This window comes from Sprattus sprattus (assembly GCF_963457725.1).
Source record: "Sprattus sprattus genome assembly, chromosome: 2".
NCBI lineage: Eukaryota > Metazoa > Chordata > Actinopteri > Clupeiformes > Clupeidae > Sprattus > Sprattus sprattus.
The window spans coordinates 29,182,459-29,203,895 of record NC_137921.1 but is presented as its reverse complement, the minus strand read 5'-3'; the positions used below and the strand labels follow the sequence as shown (position 1 = coordinate 29,203,895).

The 21,437-nt window shown below is 42.8% G+C and overlaps 1 protein-coding gene across 1 annotated transcript in view; it reads left to right on the top strand.

Moving 5' to 3' along the window:
- The first annotated feature begins 987 nt into the window (after positions 1–987).
- ptprfa (protein tyrosine phosphatase receptor type Fa) overlaps positions 988–21,437 on the top strand; it is a 228,601-nt gene continuing 208,151 nt past the window's right edge. The window contains 1 exon segment of the mRNA XM_080832228.1: positions 988–1,292. The gene's annotated coding sequence lies outside the window, so the exon portion shown is untranslated.

The following is a 21,437-nucleotide window of genomic DNA, read 5'->3' as shown; positions in this document are numbered from 1 at the left end:
ACTAAGATGCATTTCATAGGTCCAAAAAAGGGATCTGAAAGAGTAAATAATTTATTTCTACACTAATTTTAACACTGTTCCATTAACTGCACTGCATTTGACTTAATATGCTATAAATAATTTGGGTAAACTGAATACTGCTTAGTTCCATACTTACACAGATTTGGGCATTTGTTTTTAAAATATTAATCAAGTTGGTGATATTAAAGGCACCCAGTGCAACTTTCGAGGCTTAAACGTAAACATTCAATTTCTAGTCTTTTTTACACGTAGTAAGTTTCAATAACTCCATACCATTACATATCGACATTCAAGGAGCAAAGATGAGACATCGTTGTGTGGTGAGAACTGATAGAAAATCGATAACAACAACAATCGCCGGCATTTTCTTTATTTTTTGTAACCTACAATAAATAAAGCAGGATTCCAGTCAATGGAAAAATGGCCTCTCCCCACCGGCGATTGTTGTTGTTTACGATTTTCTATCAGTTCTCACCACACAACGACGTCTCATCTTTGCTCCTTGAATGTCGATATGTAATGGTATGGAGTTATTGAAACTTATTTCGTGTAAAAAAGACTAGAAATTGAATGTTTATTTTTCATTGAATGTTTATATAAAGTTGCACTGGGTGCCTTTAATAACGTTCACCTGTTTATTCTGGTCTAAAGCCTACAAGTTTGTTTGAAACTGATCACAATTAACATTTATACTTTTTTGGGGTGGGATCAATTAAAGAGCAAGTCTTACAATGGTATTACATGTATGTTATGGTATTTAGATAAACTTTGATTTCATTGAGTTGGTGACGATGAGAATCACAAATTATTCATAGAAATTCCGTAAATAACCGATGGAATACGAGAGAGCCCGAGAATGTCAGCGAACAACCTGTGAGCCAAAGGGAGCGAGCGAGAGCGAGACCGTGACTGACTGAGAGCGCGCGAGAGAAAAGAACCTGTCACAGCGCGGGGGACAGAGGGCGAAAGACTGAATGAGGAAAACTCGGAAACACGCCGCTTCAACTCGGGGAGAATATACATTTTAAAGACTCTTATCAACGATACAAATCGCGCTTTGGACTGTTTTGCTTCAAAGCACCATAAGGAATATACACGAATTACGGTGGGTGCGAGAAGGCTTTAAAGGACGCCGATTTTAAACCTTCGGAATCGCACAAGGTTTCTTGAACTGAGGGGAAGGGATATTATTTCTCTTTCAAGTCGACCGGGAACGCGAAGAGGTTTCTGTTCACCCAAGAATATGAAAACGACCGAGGAAACCAAAGACAGTGAGTTTTCTTATGCTTTCAATGATGTTATTCGCTTTCTTGTTACCAACATTTTGGTGGAGCGTAAGTTGAAATGGTTGCTGTTCTCGTGTAGAATTGTGGACCGTTATAAGTACCAAATGCATGCGATTGTTTTCTTTCCAGTTCCGATATCAATTTTGTGAAGACGTATTGTTTTATGTCCCACCATAAGCTTTCTACAGACCAGTGTGCATCGATTCACAGCTTGTCCGAGATCGATACGGCTATGTACACGCCTCATGGCCAAATACCAGGACCAAGGCATCTCCTGTCAGTCAGTCCGTGTACTGGAACCTGTTACATTGAACTGGGCATAAGACATGATAATTTCAGTATGAAAAAGAAGATTGACGGGTAGCCTACACCACAGAGAAATGCCGTGATACATTGTTAAACACCCAACGTTGTCTCATGTCCCTGTGCCTGATTCAGACAACTTTTCAAGTACAACAACACATCAGTGATAAGATAACTTCTCTGTGCATTTCCAAATAGAAATGCTACGTGATCAGACACAGCCTAATGGTTGTTAATTGCATGGCGATGCTTGAAATCAGGATGACTGTGGCATAACCTAGAACGTGAATGACCCATCATCGAATTATGTTTTATTGTTGACTACTGTGAATTCAGTGTTTTTAAACGTATTGTTCGGGGTACATTTCCATATGTAGAATTTTTTTAATCATTTCTCTTTTGCGAAGAGTGTGTCAGCCTACAAGGCCAGAGTTAAAATCATTGAGATAATGATCAGTTATTACGGACTTGAGTAAACACGAATGGAATATGCAGCGTCCATCGTGTAGTTGTCTAACGCTTCCCATATGTTAACATGTCCAGTGATGTGCGACCGGAATGAGACGCCTCGCCTATTTTGTTTATATCGAGTCTGCAAAAAGCCCTTTGACTTTAACACGATCCGCTATATACCATACATGCATTAAGCTACTGGAAAGAAATAATTGGCTACTTTCCCCCGGACTTTCCGCCATTTGCTTTCCAAGCTAAATAGCAGCTTTGAAGGAAGCTCGTTATGATGTTTTTAGTTCTGAGGGACCAAATTGGGTTTGTGATATCCAATTTTGGCGCATTCGTTTACACTCGTTCCCTGTGTATTTTGCATGCGTAACGCATCTATTTAGGAATTACAGAACGCGTTCACATGCCAACCTCTCTCGACATTGAAACACACGACATTGCGTGCATACTGAAACTATACTTATTTGGCGTGCATTTCGTTTTTCATTTGAGTGGAAGCTTGCCTGTATTGCGTCGCCTAGTACCAGCAACCGGCAATGAGTTTTATGCTGTGCCCAGAGGCGTTGGACAGACATATCAGTAAATTCGATGAAAAGGAATGTGGAAATCGGCAGTGACGAACTGATTTGTCTGCATGTATGTTGTTCGACTGTAGTCTTGCCATACCATGACATGGCTCAGGGCCGTTGTTAAAAAAGAAAAGAAAACCTAAACACTTGTCTACCATTATGAGAGCTGCGGGTGCGGAATGGGTGGCAGCCTTTGCGCACCGACCAACTTCAGCTCCGCACTTAAATGCTCGGAAAATGCTGTGACAAATGACTTCCTTTTGCGTCATTTAGCACTAATGATGAGAGTTTTGCCTCTTACTAATCGTTGCAGTGGTGCTAAGGAGGACGGCATACCAGTCTTGCTAAAACAATTAGACGGGGGGCTCTGTAAGCTTTTTTGCATTAAATGTCTTACTGTTGTGCATAACTTCAGTATTTTTCACCGTTCTTTGACCTTGCATACAAAGGGCACATAGAAAATCATTTAACTGCAAAATGTGTTTAATGCATTATGTTCTTCTTCAACGTTAACGTCATTTATTTAATGTAACGTGATTTATTTCCACTGATGTGTCTGATGTGTTCAACAGAAGCATAAATTGCTCCCTGTCCTCGCTAGATTTTTAATATGCAGCCAGAGGGCAGCCAGACTGTATTGCAAGTGTTGTGGTGCAGTGGGTATGCCTACGGACGTGTGTGTGTGTGTGTGTGTGTGTGTGTGTGTGTGTGTGTGTGTGTGTGTGTGTGTGCCCACGGACGTGTCGGCGGGAGCCTGGTGCTGTGCCACTATGTTTGTGTGTGTGTTTATTTATTTATTTTTTGCCCTGAAGTGATACCAGAGGGTCAGTACTGACTCATGACAGGGCAGCTGTTTTTTGCCTCTGCCCTCTGCAAATTAATTTCTGGGCCCTCGGTATTAAACAGAAAGCAAAATGCTGCCTCTGGTAATTAGTACTGTTGCATCCATCCACTCTCCATCTCTACCTATCGCGCCACTCTGCCTTGGCTTTTCTATGGAGTGAACCCTCCACTCTCTACTCCCCCCTCTCTCTACCCCTCTCTCTCTCTCTCTACCCCTCCCTCTCTCTACCCCTCCCTCTCTCTCTCTACCTCTCTCTTTACCCCCTCTCTTTACCTCTCTCTCTCTCTCTCTCTACCCCTCTCTCTCTACTCCCCCCTCTCTCTACCCCTCTCGCTCTCTCTTTCCATCTCTATCTCTGCCTGTGCTCACTCATGCTCTCCACATCGGTAAATTATCTGTAATTTCAGGGATGAGTGGTAGCGTAAACATATTAAAGGGGAGGGTTTGTGTGTGTGTTTTTTTTGCTCGTAATTATTTATTTATCTATGTATTTGCACCACCCTGGCCAGTTGCCGCAGCAGGTAGCCCCCGCTGTACTAATGAGATGAAGCACCCAGCACAGCGGAGGTGAAGCACTCTCTGTGGTGGGGGTGTTTGGGTTGAGATGCGATGACATTTAGGTGCCACTCAAGTGAGAGAAGGGTGGTTGTTGTTGTTGTTTTTGGTTGTAGTTGGTTTTGTTTTAAAAACTATTTTAAAGGGGTTTGTGCCTGACATGCAAATGTTGTAGGACAATTTTCAGTAATGAGAGAGCAAAGAGAGAGAGAGAGGTCTGTTTGTCATGGGGGAGGAGGCAGCAAATGCATTCAATTCACACTTTGTGTAAATGTGTGTGTGTGTGTGTGTGTGTTAAGGGGGAGGACGCAGCAAATGCACTGAATTCACAATTTGCGTAAATAGCTGTTGCACAGTGAGCACAGAGGGACGAGGCATCTGCTGTTTGTGTGTGTGTGTGTGTGTGTGTGTGTGTGTGGGGGGGGGGTGTTATTTTCTTTGGCTCAGGCCATCTTGCTCACACATAGCTGATAGCTGACGACAGATGATGGGGGAACAGGTCTGGCCAGCGCTGCTCGCTGATCCACCTCAGTCAGCTGCTTGCCTGCCGTGGAGTCCTGTCCTTCGGACTCACCGTGACCGTGCTCATTAAGTGTGCCCCAGTTTTCCAGAAAGTGTGTTAGGCAGGAGTGTGACAAGCGGTGGTGACCGGTGAAAGTCTTTCCTCAGTAAGGCTCTCGTGGACCCTGATGCCTTACACTGTTTTCCCATAATCCCGCGCTCCCCTGTGCCTTCTTTCCAGGAGAGTGAAATGTAGTTGGATACAATTGGGCTTGTGTCTATAGGCAACGTAAGAGTGGCATTTTCAAAAGATTCCACTTTTGGGAGAAGTTTTCAAAAGTTGACCTTTTTCAGGCCCTGAAAACGCAGTTGTCGTGTGTATAGGCCAAAACTCTGTTTTCACCATTGTTGTATGGATGGCCCTCCTTTGATCTAGTCCAGGGGTCTTCAACGTTTTTCAGGCCAGGGACCCCCAAACTGATGGCGAGATGAGCAGGGACCCCCTACTATATAAATTGCATAAAATTTTGTTTGTAATACTTGGCCTAGTGCCAAATAAACATAGCTACCCTGTTATTGTGTATTTAATACTAAGCTATTCAAATAATACAAAGGTTAATATATTCATTAACATTTTAATTTTTTAACATTGAATTTAACCTAAAAAATACAACATTGAATTGAATTTAACATTTTTTAACATTGAATTTAATTTAATTTAACATTTAACAACATGAAAGGTACAGGGTGGCTGTGCCACTGCCATTTATAAACATACATCTTGCAAACAACTCTGAGCTCTCAATTAATAACAACTTTTTCTAACTATTTTTCAGTTACAATTAACGTTTTTTGACCTTGCACAGTGTCTATTTCGCTTTATTTATTTTTTTTAAATCTAAGCAAAACAATGTCAAACTAACAATTTATAGGTACAAACAAGACCAGCTATGGAGTTTGGTCCGCCATCTTTTATTTTTGATCTTCGAGCTCTTTAGACTTGGGCAGAAACGCGATCTGATTGGCTAGTGCCTGTGCTGTCGTATTTGCATGAAAGGTGCTGTGAGTGAACCGGTGCCCAGCTTGAGAGCTCCTGTGGGTAGCTGAATGTGTCGATTTGACTGAAAGATAACGTCTTCTCGATCAATTTATACGTTCACTACAATATGTTGGATTCATGTTAATGTAAATTTAAAGGGAATGAATACAATTCTGATTCGGAAGACATTTAAATTTGTGGGAAAAAAAATTGGTTGAATTTTTTTTTTTTTTTTTAAATATTAAAAAAAATTGTCTTATCAACCAAAGATTTCGCGACCCCCCTGCAGTACCTCTGCGGACCCCCTGGGGGTCGCGGACCCCCTGTTGAAGACCCCTGATCTAGTCTCTCGGATATCAAAAGCTTCAAGCCTTCATAGCCTGTGTAGGGTATTAACTTGGATATCTAGATATGGCAAGCTCAACACTGCTTACTGCCTACTAGGAGTGGGAATCGCCATAGAGGCAGTGATACGATTCTATCACAATATTTGGGCTATGATATGATATTCTTGCGATTCTTTATATTCACGATATAGTAAGTATTGCAGTTTTATTCTGCAATACACAATACATTTCTCTCATATATAACCAAAGGAAATAGATTACAACTCAATTCATCCCTCTTGAATCTTCCCATGCAATTCTGTGAACAAAATTATCACATATTTCAACTTTCACTACCCAGCGAGTGTATGGACTACTATACTTTTTGTGAATAGCACAAAATATCAATCCTTAAGTAAATAAGTGTGCCAGAACGATACTCTAATATTTGTGAAGAGAATAAAATAAATCTGTCCTCCATTGAGATTTTGAACACCCAACCCATGTTGAAGACCACATTAGGATACTATAGGTAGAATGGAATATCCATAATCCTCTTTTAAAACATACACTTCTGGAGGATTAAAGTACTGTATATTTGTGTGATTTTAACAACCAATAAAAATAAATGTATAAAACAAACTTTTTTTTCCATCTAACCTCTACTACCTGCATCTCTTTTCTGTGCCATCCAATACAGTATTTTGACCTTGTCTGCCAATAAAGCCCTCATTATGCACAAAACTATTGATAATATTTGAGCTCTTAAATGAAAATAAATTAAATGCATTTAGACTAAGCCACGATGGCCTGCAGGATCACTAGGATGGTTTGAATTTAATGTGACAGGAAGTAAACACATCAAATTGTTTAGGACAGCAACTTTATGGCGCTTATGTAAATAATAACATGTTTTTTAGAGTTGCCATAGGCTGGATTATTAAGGCTCCAGCCACATTACTGACGGAGAGATTTATGAATGCGTCAGCATAGTGGTCAATTGGGAAGCAAATCACTCCTGGTGCTGTGCCAGCTGCTTATCAATCATGTTTGCAATGACGTCCCCTAATGTTTAAACATAATGTTAAAGGGGCTAGTTCAGCAAAATATAATAGAGCTGCTGTATGATACATTATATATATAACGGTTTACAGAGTCTCATTCACTAATGTGTATTTCTTTTAGAAACGTGTGAAAGTGAGTGGTAGCCGTTTGTTTCTGGTCAATGGCCTTTCAGTGATTAAGACAATTTGTGCTGTGCTGACAAACACATTGTGTTTTGGGTGGACTGTATCTTGAAGTTTTCCTGACTTCGCCTTTCCCAGTGTCCTCCTCTAGTGTCATGCGTCCTGCTGGTTTGCAAATATTCCATGAAAATAGCACCTGTTGGTCTTTCTTTTGGCAGTGACAGATGCCACCATGTTGACTCAAACTCCTGAGGTTTCCTGTTATCTAGGCCTGCTGTCTCCACTGTGTGTTTACATAACAGGCCTTGGGCCGTCGTCACCAAGGTTGGGTTCATTGGTGAGCCAATGATTTGCTCCATTTAATTTATGGGCTCGGTTAAGTTTAAGAAAATAAATAAATAATAATTCTGACCAATTTTCTGTGTATTTGAGGCCTTGGGGGGAAAACTCCTCTTGATGATGGTGGACAGAGCTGTGGGCATTATTTTCTTGTTTTGTTTTTATGAGAACCCTTGGTGATTACTTGTTCAAGAGAGCCCCGTAGTTGTGTAATGGGAAACCAGTAGTAGTTCTGGGAGATGGTAATGCCACAGTGCCCTCTGCGCATTAACCGCCCCTTATGACATCTAACTTTTGTTTTTGCCAAGTGCAAATAGACAGTGCCAAGTGGGACATCAGTCTGTAAATGTCCTTTTTTACTGCTGGGCCATTGCAGTAGCACTGTTATTGCCATACTGTGATTACCCCTTGTGGTGGTGGTGATGTACTTCTGTCCATCAGGGCGACTACTAAAAGGTCTGAGGGAAGTCGATGTCACACTGTGATATCCCATTTAAGTCGAGAGTAATATTTGAGCTTATTATGGCAAAAACAAATGCAAATCCCAGCATTTTTGGTGATAAATGAACAGAGAAATGGGAGACTTGTTTTGTTGTTGTTATCTCTTAGTCATTTAAAACACAGACTACAGTGCTTGTCCTGTGTTTGCCAGGAAGAGACCGGAATCCACATTATATCACTGGCCAGCCATTGTGTTGTACATCTGCTGATTGAACTATCAGTCGAACAGTCGAGGTGTTCTCATTTTGTTCCCACAAAAGAACAACATATAGAGAGCGGAGTAGCCAGGGTTTTCAATCACTGTGGCCATTGTTTGTTTGTTCGACTAGCGTATGGCTGGCAGTGTTGTTGTTTCATCCTGCCATAGATCAAGAGGCAGACTCCATCGTTTCGGCCACAAGCTGTAAGATACCCTCATTGGGTAAAAGCACCGTCTTTTGCAGACTGTAAGCCAGCTGAGGTATCTGCAAATACTTGGACCCCAGAGATCCGGCTAAAAATAAAGTATGCCTCAAGCGTACAAGGCATTATTTGAGAATTACCAAGAGTAATTGGGTTATTATCCGACCCGAGCAGCAGCCGCTATGTTGCTAGTCATCCCGGCTGTCGTTAGTCCCTGATGATAAAGCCATGGTCATATTGTCAAATGTAGAGCCCACCTGTAGGTGTGCATGAAAGAACTCTGTTACCCGTCACAGTCATTGCTGCCTTGCAGCAAGAAATTGTTTTTTTCGCAGTGAGGTTTATTTTCTCTATTTTTTCCCCCCCTTTATTCTTATTTTTTAATGAAGTGTTCTTGGATCATTGACATGTTTGCATTCCCACTGACTCTGTTTAGGTATGGCCTGTCGACATATAAAGATGTTTCCATCACAGGGGAGCTGATTATCCTCCTGTCTGATGAACATTTTCGGTGTGTAAGTGGATTTTTGCCTTGCTAGCGATCCTACCTGTTAAGGTGATTTCAGCACTTTGAAGTGAATACTGTCAGCTCACGGAAGAGGGGCGGCACTTTGTAGTTTTTTCAGCATGACATTAAAATGTTAACACAAGCGTGCCGTTTGCGTCTTGAAGCGGTGCAGGCTCTTTTGATCAGGTGCTGAGAGACACCAAAGACTGGCAATGCTCAACCGACAGGATTGTTTTACCTAATGTAGATGGGTGTGTGTGTGTGTGTGTGTGTGTGTGTGTGTGTGTGTGTGTGTGTGTGTGTGTGTGTGTGTGTGATGACGGGTTGTTGATGCATTTGAATTCCCTCTCCCACATTCCCCTGCATCACTTTTTAAAAAGTTACATGGAGCTGGGCTACCTTGGTGGCAGACATGTGTGTGTGTGTGTGTGTTTTCTTCTGTTATTGCGTTCACCTCATTGTGCCAGCGCTCCCTGTCACCGCATATCATCAATTAATGAGACGTCAGTGAGGATGACTGGCTCTCGTCAGACCCAGCAGAGCAGCTATGTCTACCTGTTTGCTGAAAAGGCTAATTCTGCTTCTCTTGCGTGTTCCCTTTCATAAAAAAGCAAATGTGAGGTTTTTTGTTTTGTTTTGCTTTGTATCCTTTCAGTTTGGCTGTATGAAGAAGGATGTCGTTTTTCTTCACAGCTTTGGCTAGGCAGGTGTTCCTCAAGCCTCACAACAACGCTTGAAATCCGCTGCCATTTTGTCACTACCATAGAAACCTCTCTGACTTTAAGGGATAGTCCCACTTTTCACATCATGTGGCTACCAATCACTAAGGAAGAACTGAATTTTATTTTGGTTTGATCTAAATGCTAGGGGTCTAAATGCTAGGGATCTAAATGCTAGGGATCTAAGTGCTAGGGGTCTAAAAGCTAGGGGTCTAAATGCTAGGGGTCTAAATGCTAATGCTCCTTAGCCTACATGCTCGTGCTGAGGCTTTTATTATATAAGTGGATTAAAATCGGTTGTCCTCCATTTCACTGGAAATATCAGTGGCACGTTTCATTTGCCCAATCATGTAGGCAAGGAGAGCATGTTAAACAAAAAACATCACAAAATCTTTTAGGCGAAGAGAAAAAAATAAAACCCTATATTACCAACACACTTGTGCAACACTTGTTTATGAGAGCCAGACAGAGGAGTAATTGATGTACTTCCTTGGAGACCGTAGTCAATTAGCATCCATGAGAGAAACTGTTAAAAACGCACCGCTGACTCGATTTGCCATTTTCTGCTTAATTTCACATTGATGTGCATTTAGATGACAACTCTCTTAAAGTCAGCCACCAACAAGGCGGATGGGTCAGGTTCGGAATTCACCATCAAAAAAAAGGAAACGGACCCTTTGCTCTTGCTTCCTGTCTTGATGATCATTTACCGAGTTCCTCTTTTTATGCCAGACCCATTTGCCATTTCTCTTTGGCAATGATTGTCCAAGAGTGAAGGTGTCAGGGCTATCGAAATAAAAGCACTTGTCTAGACTTGAATGCACATGGATGCAAGGCTGCATCATTCATTAGGCGATGCAGTGTTGACATGCAGTGTTGCCTCTTCCCAGGCACCAAGCACGGACGTGATATCACTCCCCATTCCCTCGAAATTCGAAAGGAGATTGAGTATATTTAAGCAGAATAAAGAACAGTTTGTCTTACACAGAGGGCCCTTTTATCTGACGAGAAACTCTCTCTCACACACACACAAACACACATACACACATACACACACACACACACACACACACACACACACACACACACACACACACGCACGCACGCACGCACGCACGCACACACACACACATCCCTGTGTTATGGTGTTGAGGGATGGCATATCTGATAATGTACCAGACTGAAGATACCAAAGATAAAAGCCATCTAGGTTGTCGATTCCTCAACGTTTGTGTAGCTCCGTAGATCTGTATTTGTATTCGTTTGTGTGTTTATGTGGGTGGGACATTTACAACACTTGCTGCTGTTATTGCTGTTAGCCTTTTGGTGATTGGTGAGGGATTTCACTCAGTTCCCTGCATTCCAGAGACCTGAGTAAAACAGTTGGAGAATGCGTCGCCACGACAACCCCAACACTCACACAACTGCTAATGACTCTCCAATGCCATCAGTGTCTGTTAACCACCCACCCCCTCCAGTCCACGGCCCCCTTGAGAAATGTTGTTTTGATTTTTGAGTCGCTTTCCTGCCAGTACCCATTCAGAAGCATCCTGTCCGGCTCGCTGATGGCCTGCACTGCCATTACCATGATTAGATTGTCTGAAGGCAAATGAGAATCAGATGACTCACACTGGCCATTAATCCATTTGTTTAAATGCTCCATCCACCAAACAACCCCTCACCCCACCCGTCCCTCCGTCTTCTACAAGGTCATTTCTGGTTGCTGCTCAGTACTCTCATGTAATGTAGACCTTTAAGTGTGAACCTATTGATGCCTACTGGGTATGCCAGACTCATGTTTATGTGTGTTAGCTGTGCAAGTGGTTAAAGGCAAACCTGCAGGTAACCAGATGTGCTCCTGTTAGTGTTTTTTTTCTCTTTTATATGGGAGCTTTATGGTGCCGCACTGTGACAGGACAGAGATAGGTGCTGAGGTGTGACCAGCGCAATAGAGGATGCAGGACAGAGTGGTCTATCACGGGCCTTGACATGCTCTGGAGATTGAAACTCAAGTGTATATATCACAGCATTGCGGCTTAATAAAATATTCCATCATGCCTGTGTCAGTGTACAAGAGCCTCACCTCGCCTCGCCAGATGAGCCCGGATGCAGTGGGGCCACAGCTCTGGAAATGCGTTGTGAAGGACACCGATAAATAAATACATTACTGATACATTTAGACCAGAAGTGGCTGAAGTGTTTTTTGAAGAAAGCAGCGGTGTTGATTTATTTATTTATTTATTTGCCATTACTGTTGTTGTTTGCGTCATCTGCGGGATTAAGAGAGAAAATCACGCCATTCAATATTTGAGGAAGGCTCTCTAGTGAGCAAATGAGCTGTTTGTGTGGTGATAAACGGCTCCTCTTGTAGCCATTGAGTTTAAAAAATATATAAAAAAAACATAAAGAATGAGAGAAAAGACGATGCTATTCATCATGCAGATCATATTTTCCAGAGCATCCCTGAAATGAATACCCCAGTGGGCTGCGTCAGTGGATCTGAAACACTCTTAAGGAATCAAACCGCTCATTACGCCTGAGGGATACCATCGGCAGCGCGACTGCGGTGGGACATCTACTTTGAGCTTAATTCGCTTAATTTAAGCATTTTGGGGGGAAGAAAAATATATTTCTGCATAGATTTTGATATGTGTGCAAAACAGGAGCGAGCAGTCATGTAAGAATAGCACTGTTCTGATTTTGAAATGCGTTTAGTCAGATGTGAAAAAGTAAACCATTGCCATTTCTAAATAAAGCCACTCTTGACTGGGTCCATTGAACACTGGTGTGTTGACGACTGTTGAGTTCACTCCCATCATCTTGCTGCTTGTGGCATCACTGTGTCCTTGTGTTTGTGTTTGGGTTTGTGTTTGTGTGTGTGTGTGTGTGTGTGTGTGTGTGTGTGTGTGTGTGTGTGTGTGTGTGTGTCCAGATTGACTCGCATGGGTGTGTGTTTGTGTTTGTGTGTGTGTGTGTGTGTGTGTGTGTGTGTTTGTGTGTGTGTTTGTGCGTGCAGATTGACTCGCATGGTATGGCGTTAGTGTGGGTCTGGACGTGTTCCCATCCCACAGGCTGCCCTGCCCTCTGCCGTTCTGGCGAGCCCCCAGTGGTCCTGGACAAATAACATGCACTGATGCACCAGAGGGTGAAGTCACCGTGTCAGGGCTTTGGTCAATACTGCTGAGGACTGCTCAAAAATGCTGAAGCCTCCTTTGTGGTCAATAGAACAATTGGTGCACCTTTTATTGTAATTAAATGTAGTCTCTTCCTATGACACAGCCTGATGAAGGGCAGATGGGCAGAAGTGCATCTATTCCCCACATCTACTGTGTTAGGCTGCGTTCACACTAGACTTCTTTTTTTCTCTGTGGGAAAAGGCAAAAACTTTTAAAAACGCGCAACCTCCGACGCCTTTTTGAGTTCAATTTTCTCAACTTTTCAGAAAAGTGCCGGGTGACGTCAAGCGCCTTTTTGAAGGCTGACCATCAGGACGAGGAGAGTAGGTAGTCGCGTACCTTCCCTAGTAACCTATGACCTTAGTTTTAAAAAATTGGCCGGCCAAACTCCGTAGATCATCGTATTTAAACCTACAAGTTTTTAGTTTTACTTTTTTTTGCTTAGATTTTTGGAAAGTTACAGAGAAATAGACATTGTACAATATAAAAACCACATTATTGTAACTGAAAAATACGTCTAAGAGGATTTGCGAGGTGTCTGAGCTACCTATTTAATGTTAGCATGCTACTAGCTGTTAGCGATTAACAATTCCTCTTTATTTTTTGCAAAGCATCTGCCCCAACTTTCTTTTCCCGACATTGACATTTATCTTGTACATAATCCATCCACATAAACCGGAGATTTCAAGCGTACAGAAACTCTTCTGAGCAGGCAAGAGTGCCAATATTGGCTAAAGAGTTGTAGCCAAAGCCCTGGGTGAAGGGCTAAATAGCTTGCTAGCTATAAGCACTCTAGCTTGCTCAGTAGAGTGCTAAGACACAGTAACTATTCACGATTGTATCAATTGTATATCTAGGTTTTCTTTGGTGACTGTTGTCGCCATAGACATAGATATTACTAGATGACTCGTTTTCGTTGCTGGCCAATGGAGTCGAACGTCCGCAGAGGTCGGCCATCTTGCTTGGGGAGGATCGCTCACCGTAACATTGTGTTGGTAGTGATAAATGTACTTTTTAAATAACCATAGCTTGCTCAATTTTCAACCGATTTTTAAACGGTTTGGTTTGTTATAAACGTCAGAGATGTAGTTGTGACACTGCATACTTATGAATACTTACAGTGCATGAAATGCCCTGTATTGTTATTCCTTCGTTTCCTATACTTATTATTCTTTGTACCGAATTCTGTGCTTCATTCAAAATGTGTTGTGTAGGTCTGGTAAAGGACACTTATGTTATGTATTTTTCATTTTTCTAAACTTTATACTTTTTAAAATATTAAAGAAAAACTAATACAATTCCTCCCATTGACTTACATTGGGCCATTATGAGATCATAAGAGGGTCTTTAAACTGGCTTGCAACTGACACATGCGCTAAGGTTCCAAGGCTCCTCTTCTCTCTGTCCCTCTCTATTCAACTGTATAACTAGGCTACGCAACTTAACATTTGGTTATTGTTTTCTTTTCTCCCTTTTTAAAATGTTAAACTTGTGTTCCGGGTCTGTTATTGGTCACAGTGAAAACCGGGGGCAGCGCCAGCTGGGGACAGGCTACCAAAAAACGGGGACTGTCCCCGGAAACCGTTCTGGTCAGGGAAATATTGTACCTACTTTTAGATCATTATTCTATTTTTTAGAACATTACATAAGTATGCATACGTATACAGTGTCATAACTACATCTCTGACGTTTATAACAAACCAACACGTTTAAAAATCGGTTAAAAATTGAGCAAGCTATGGTTATTTAAAAAGTATATTTATCACTACCAACACAATGTGAAGGTGAGCGATCCTCCCCGAGCAAGATGGCCGACCTCTGCGGACATTCTAGACTCCGCCGTGAGTCATCTAGTAATATATACAGTATGTCTATGGTTGTCGCATCCAACAGCACAACATATCCCGGGCATTTTGAACTGTCTGTGGGTTGTGACCGTAAACAACTCGCTAGCTATTACTGCTAGCACTGTAGCTTGCTCAAGATAGTAGCTATAGCTTTGATAATACACAGCCATTACTAAGACTGTATCAATGTGCTGCATTTCACTTAACGGGTCAGTCATTCCCTACATCTTTAGCAATTGTTTATTTAGGTTGTCGCATTCAACAGCACAACATATCCCCTAGTGTTTTGAACTTTCTGTGAGTTGTGACCGTAATTTGTCTGCATCAGACACAAATATGGCAGTGCTTAAAAGACTGTGACGTCAGATGATATACATGAATTCTGAAGAGCTCAAAAGGCGCTCAAAAGGCGCTCAAAAGGCGCTCAAAAGGCGCTGAAGGCAGCGCTTTTTTTCAAAAAAATAAGTTGTGTGAACGCAGCCTTACTGGGCATTGGAGTATTTAAAGTAGTATTTAAAGCGGGTGTTTGTGGTGGAGGTGAAATTTCTACAGTGTGTGTGTGTGTGTGTGTGTGTGTGTGTGTGTGTGTGTGTGTGTGTGCGTGTGTGTGCACAGGACAAAAGTCACATTGCTTCTGTGTGTGTGTGATCGAGAAAGAGAGCGAGCTAAAGTGGGATCTCTGCCAGATGCAGGGCAGTGGTGGGTGTGAGTGGGGGTGGGGGTATTAATTGATGTTGGTGTTGATGTGAACGAGGTGAGAAGGTTGCGCTCTTGATCACGCTGTGCCTTACTTAATCAGCATGCCACGCTAGCCTGACTCTTATTCATAATGGATAGCAGGGGTGTTATTGATGGCAAGGAGGGTGAGGCTAGTGAGTGGGGAGGGCTTAGATTTAAAGATTGCCCTTCTTCCATCTCCCCTACCCAAACCCCTACCATGCCCCCTGTCCCGCTCCTCTCTTCTCCCCCTCTCTTGAGCCGTGCGTGCCCCTGTGCCAGGTATCCAGGTGAGGCGATCTGGCAGTAGTCAGTGATGAGAAGGAGGTGTGATTCATGAGCCCGCCGCACCCCGTGCCCCTCAGAGGCCTGGGGGAGCAGCGGGCTTTATCAGTGGTAAATGGGTCTGAAAATGCTTCGGCCAAAACGGGCCGGCAACGTGTGATTTATCGCTGGGGCCAATGCTGCGAATAGTTAGCCCCACGTTACCGCCAGGGATATAAGCATTTTCATGGCCACAGTTCAAGTTTATTTCCGATATAAATTCTAAAAAGACGTGGGACAAAAAACACAAGGGAATTTATAACGTTGGGAGGTGTTGGTTTGCAAGCTGCCAGCAAGAAGTAGTGTTTTAATGTGTCGCAGACAAGGATGAACGGTTGTTTTGTTCCCTTATCTTCTTTTGTTTTTTGTGGGTCGAGAAGTACTGTATATTAAAGATCTTTCTCCTCAAGTAACTCACAAAACTGTTCTTTTCCCAAAAACAAGGGGTACAAAAGGAAGTTGAAACGGAGCAGAGGGGAAATGAAACAGAGGAGTTCCAAGTTTGATGTCTCCAACAAATTATACCAAACTTTGAACCTTATAATTGGATTTGTGCAAGAAGACACATGTACAACAGGATACCAAAACAGAAAAATTGTACTGCAAATAAAAAAGAGAGATGGGCAGAACAAAATGTTTGGATGTTTGGCCTTTTCATTTTGACACCTTTCACTGGTCTTTGAAACGGCTGGTCCTATAATCGATCAGCAAAAATAATTAACCTTTGAAATGTACCACTGCCAGCCACTGAAGGACAATGCCGAGCCTCAGGGGTTACATCCAGGAGGCCTGTGCCTTCAATGGAATTGTCAGGTTCCTTGGTTGTGGTCTGTGTCCGGCCGCATCTGGCCTTCGGCTGGTATTCTCCCCATTTCTGCTCATTTCTGCCCCTCAGACTATAATCAATGGCCTGGATCGATGGTCCACCACAGGCGCAGCTGGCCGGACAAGATCACATTTCCCTGCTGTTCCCGGCATGTCCTCAGGGGAAGAGGAGGAGCGTTTACCCTGCATTAGGCATGGAAATGATGTTTAGCGTTTGACCGAACACTCACTTGTCACACAGTTTGGTTCTAATCAGCATTCCAAGAGAACAAATCTGGGCCGCCAGCTCTTTCACACACACACACAGACACACGCACAGTTACATGCACGCGCACACGCACGCGCAAACGCACACGCACACGCACACGCACACGCACACGCACACGCACACGCACACGCACACGCACACACACACACACACACACACACACACACACAAAGGCACAGACACAGACACAGACAGACACACACACTGTTGCGTGAGTGAATGGATCCATCAGCCTCCAGTGAATTACATTGGATATGCATGAGTAGGTTTCAGTCTTCCTTCATCCGATGACCTTGCTGCTCTTCCCATATGTGTCGGATACTTAACATAGAGCTGCTGACTCGAGATTTGGGCTAGGTCCGCACTGTAGTACTCGCTGCTTGCTAGACTATTAACATAGAACTGTGAAGTGGCCCCCTGCCCCCATTTCTCTTAAACAGGCGCTCCGATACAGATCACAGCCTAAGCGTGGAGTCCAAGGTAAAAGGACAAAGTAAGCACTTCCTATATTCCTATATTCCTTCCAAAGGTCTTTTGGTTAAATGAGTAAAACCATTGGCTCTGATTAATAAAACATCGGCTAATCAACAGGGACCTGCTGAACCAAGTAGAACCTACACCATTGGCTAGCGTTGAGCGCCTACAGAAATGATTTCAGTTATAGCCAATCAGAATGCGAAGATGTAGTACGCCAGTTGCCTGGCAATAAATTAATCTTTGTTTCTAAAAGGGTATGGCTTCTCCATTTAAAGAAGTAACCATTTGCTTGTGAGCTCTTGGTTCTTCAGAAGGCATCCCAGCTAAAGCTGGTTCTGACAAACATCCCATGACAAGCAGCATTTGAAGATATGCATGACAATTTTGATTCTAATCCTACCTGAGTAACCGATGTGATTCTTTTGCACACCGAATTAACCCGAAATGAAAGACACTTGGCTTAGTTAGTTAAGACATCAAATGATGCAAAGTTTAGAATACTTGTCTCCCACGGATTTGTACTTAAATAATGAACTTACAAGCGTTGCATCTCTTCTTTTTTTTGCCAGGGCAACAGACGAAAAGCCTGGGGCCTCTTCTTGGCCCCCTCATCACAAATCATTCCCTGTTTTCAGAGGGAGTAGTTAACATTTTTACAATGCAGTGTTCACAAGCCGGTTTTCAAAGAGTGCTCGTTTGACAGATCTTTATCGTGTAGTTTTGGCTGCATCACTTGGAAGTATCACGCCTCACTCTGTTGAATACCAATGAGTATCTTTGGTGTTTCGTCTTGCTCCTAAACAGACAGCTTGATTTCATCCTGGGTGTTCACCGGTGTCTTGCATGCAAACACACCCACACTCACACACACAGCTATTTCTTTAGATACAAGGATCAGAGAAGTCCTATAATGATATTATTTCAAGCAGATAGTTGAATAAGCCCTTTCGATCCCACTTTATATTAAGTGTCCTCATCTACTTACCCAAGCAATAAATAACACCATGTACATCCATATTATTGTATGTAACTAACCCCAAACCATAATATGTACCGTTACAGAGAGGATACCGTACAGTAATTATTAGAGGTGGGAGCAAATATTAATATAGTGTGGTGTTGTGATATCTTTTGGCACAATGTTAAATCAATACAGAGAGTATCTAATGATGCTCTCATTTTATAAATACATCTGACCCTTTTCCTGACCCAGACTCACTCTCAGACAGGCTGTGGCATGTTTAGATTAGCTCGAGCTAAGATGACTGAAAGAGAGCCTTTGGTCAACAAGGAAGGTGAAGCCAATTCAGCTGTTTTGAAACACTTTGGTTTCAAGGAGTTCGATGATTAACGAGTCATTGAGCAGTACCGCCACTACTGAATTAGCACCACTGCCGAAATTTCACATGTTTTATTATTAATGACGAAACGTACCATTATATTCTTTAGCAAGCTAAAGATATTATAGGTAATGTTACAGTTGTAATCTACCGGGCAAATAACTAATGCTAGCCAGGATTTAAAGGGAAACTTTGGGATTTTTTTTAACCTGGGCCTTATTTTCCCATTTTTACTAAGGACAAAAAGGATAAACAACGGCAACTGCAACATGCTGTATAATGTAGTCCCATGGAGTATGCATCCATGTCAAAGTAAATCCTTTTTTTCCCGCCACTGATAATATAATTATAAGTGTGAGACTACATGTAAAGGATCCCTACAGAGATAGACCTATGTCTGTTTACCTCAGTAACTGTAAAGAAACTGAAATTTAAGCTACAGAAACTTTATCATGATGGTATCGTATCAGCGTCTCTTTGGCAGTTCCCACCCCTAGTAATTATGTAGAACTAAGTGTTTGTACCTAGTGGGTAACAATCTACCCAAGTATTGGACGTGGGTACTACCCAAGGACTCCTAATAGATGGTCGCTTTAGCTGAAGACCTCCTGGTCGGTAGTGGCCCTGGTGGGGGATGATACGAGGAACATGTTCACTGAGGTTCCTGCCTAACATGCTTTTCTGCGCAGCAGTTTTTACACACCATAGTGTCCATGCTCAAAAGTGCCTTGCTGATAGCGGGGCACCAGCTGCTACACACACATTCACACACACATTCACACACATATCACATTCACACACATATTCACACACACATTCACATTAAGACCTCACAGCACAAGCAAGTCTCTGAGAGTATTATTCATATGAAAGGTATATTGACAAATCATCATTGTGTAATCTTCTGGTTAATTAACAGTGGAAAACACATGGAAGCCAGATGGCAGAGTTTTTCCATGTTTGTCGAGATCGAGATCCTTTTCAGATTATTACCCATCATGGGAAAGGACTGGAATTGTAATGCAATTCTTAAGATGCCTTTTGAAAACAGCACTGCGATATTAACATTATATACTCCTAGGCAGTACTGCAGACAACATAATTGTATGTGGTTCATTAAACTGTTACATTAGTAATATGACTTCATGCTAAGGTGCATTTCATGAGTTATTACGAGACCGGCGAGGTGAAAGGCATTGATATTGAACTGCATTTTTAAAGCATAGTGAAACCCAGTGAGCGGTCTACTTTTGACAATTTAACCGTTCAGCCAAGATTTTAATGTGCCATGCTCTTCAGATTCTGGCCAAGAAAGGAGATATTTATACATCTTCAGGAGTTCAGTGCCAACTCCCGTTTTCTGACATGCCTGTAGGTGGTTTTAATACAAACCAAGAATTATCCTGTCAGAGATACCCCATTTGTCATGGAAATCGTACATCTTTTTCGAGGGCACTGACAAACTGTTCTTAGAGCCAGAATTTCTAAATATGGGAGGAAGAGGAGGGAAAAAAACCAGAAGACCGCTTCATCTGTAGTGCTGAGACGTCGGATGGCTTTTAAATGTGCAAGGTGCATTGGCCAGTCAGGTGACGGCCACTGATGAAGTGTGTCAGTTAGCAGTCCCCTAAACAGGCTCTAAGAGCCCAACCACCTCTGCATGCAAAGCATGCCTCCTGTGTTGAGAGAGAGAGAGAGAGAGGGAGGGAGAGAGAGAGAGAGAGAGAGACGGCAAAGCATGCCTCCTGTGTTGAGAGAGAGAGAGAGAGAGAGAGGGAGGGAGGGAGGGAGGGAGAGAGAGAGAGAGAGACGGCAAAGCATGTCTCCTGTGTTGCGTACGTCCACAGCATGACAGCTGGTGGTGTGTGTTTCACTAGTTAATATTCAGTCCAGTAACGCTCCCCTGTTCAAAGCCTCTTCAGCGCTAGTTGTCCACCGCTCTCACAATGAGTGTGCTACAATAAGGTGCCATTTCTTTCCAATCTTCCTCCCTCTCTCTCTCTCTCTCTCTTTTCCCATTGACGTATAAAATTCTCCCGCCACTTTGCTAACAGGGACAGCCGTTTGGCTGGCACTCTACACGTCATTTTTTGCTTGAGAGTGCCGCATTGCTCTGACAGAGCCACTCGCCGTAATTGCTCGTCCAATTGCTGTTGGAGGGCTACAAGGAGATCTGTCAATAGGCTGGGTCGCCCTTTAACAAAGATATTCTGCAGCTTTCTGCCCTGGAAGTGAATGCTGCGTGCTGTCTGGGCCCTGGCCTGTGATGAATATTAAAGTCCCCCTCTGCGCGCAGAGCCTCCGGGGACGTCTCGGTTGGCGGCATCTTTAGCTCAAATTAATCTACAGTGTGGCACCAATGATTGCCTGTGTCATCGCCGCCGCTGCTGCTCGTCCGCTCGAGCCCCGCGCCAGGGCCTAATTTGGACGAGCCGCTGCCATTTTGTGCCCCATCATGCCAAACTGTTTCCTGCATTGATTCAGATCAAACGCCAGACTGCACATGGACGGAGATGCAAAATACAAATTGTCGCAGGCGAGGTAAAAAAGGAGAAGGAGAGAAAGGAAAAAGGCAATCAACGTGACACCACTGACTTATTTCGGGCGAACAAAAGCTCAAAAGTGAAACTCTGCCTTGCTCTGCTCTGGAGGCTCGAGGATGTGAGACTGTTAATTAAATCATGCAAACTCTACAGTAGGTTTTTAATGATGTATCCGCGTCGTTCTGATGCCTATTAAGGAGTAGAGATTTTATTGAAGGCTCTGGAGCACGCTTGGGAACCAAACAGAACGTTTGTTTTGAGATTAAGCATGATTTGGGATAATCAGTCATAAACTGCACTGTGAAGCAGATGATTTAATGCAGGCTTTGATCACTTCTCAGTGTCTAATATCATTGAC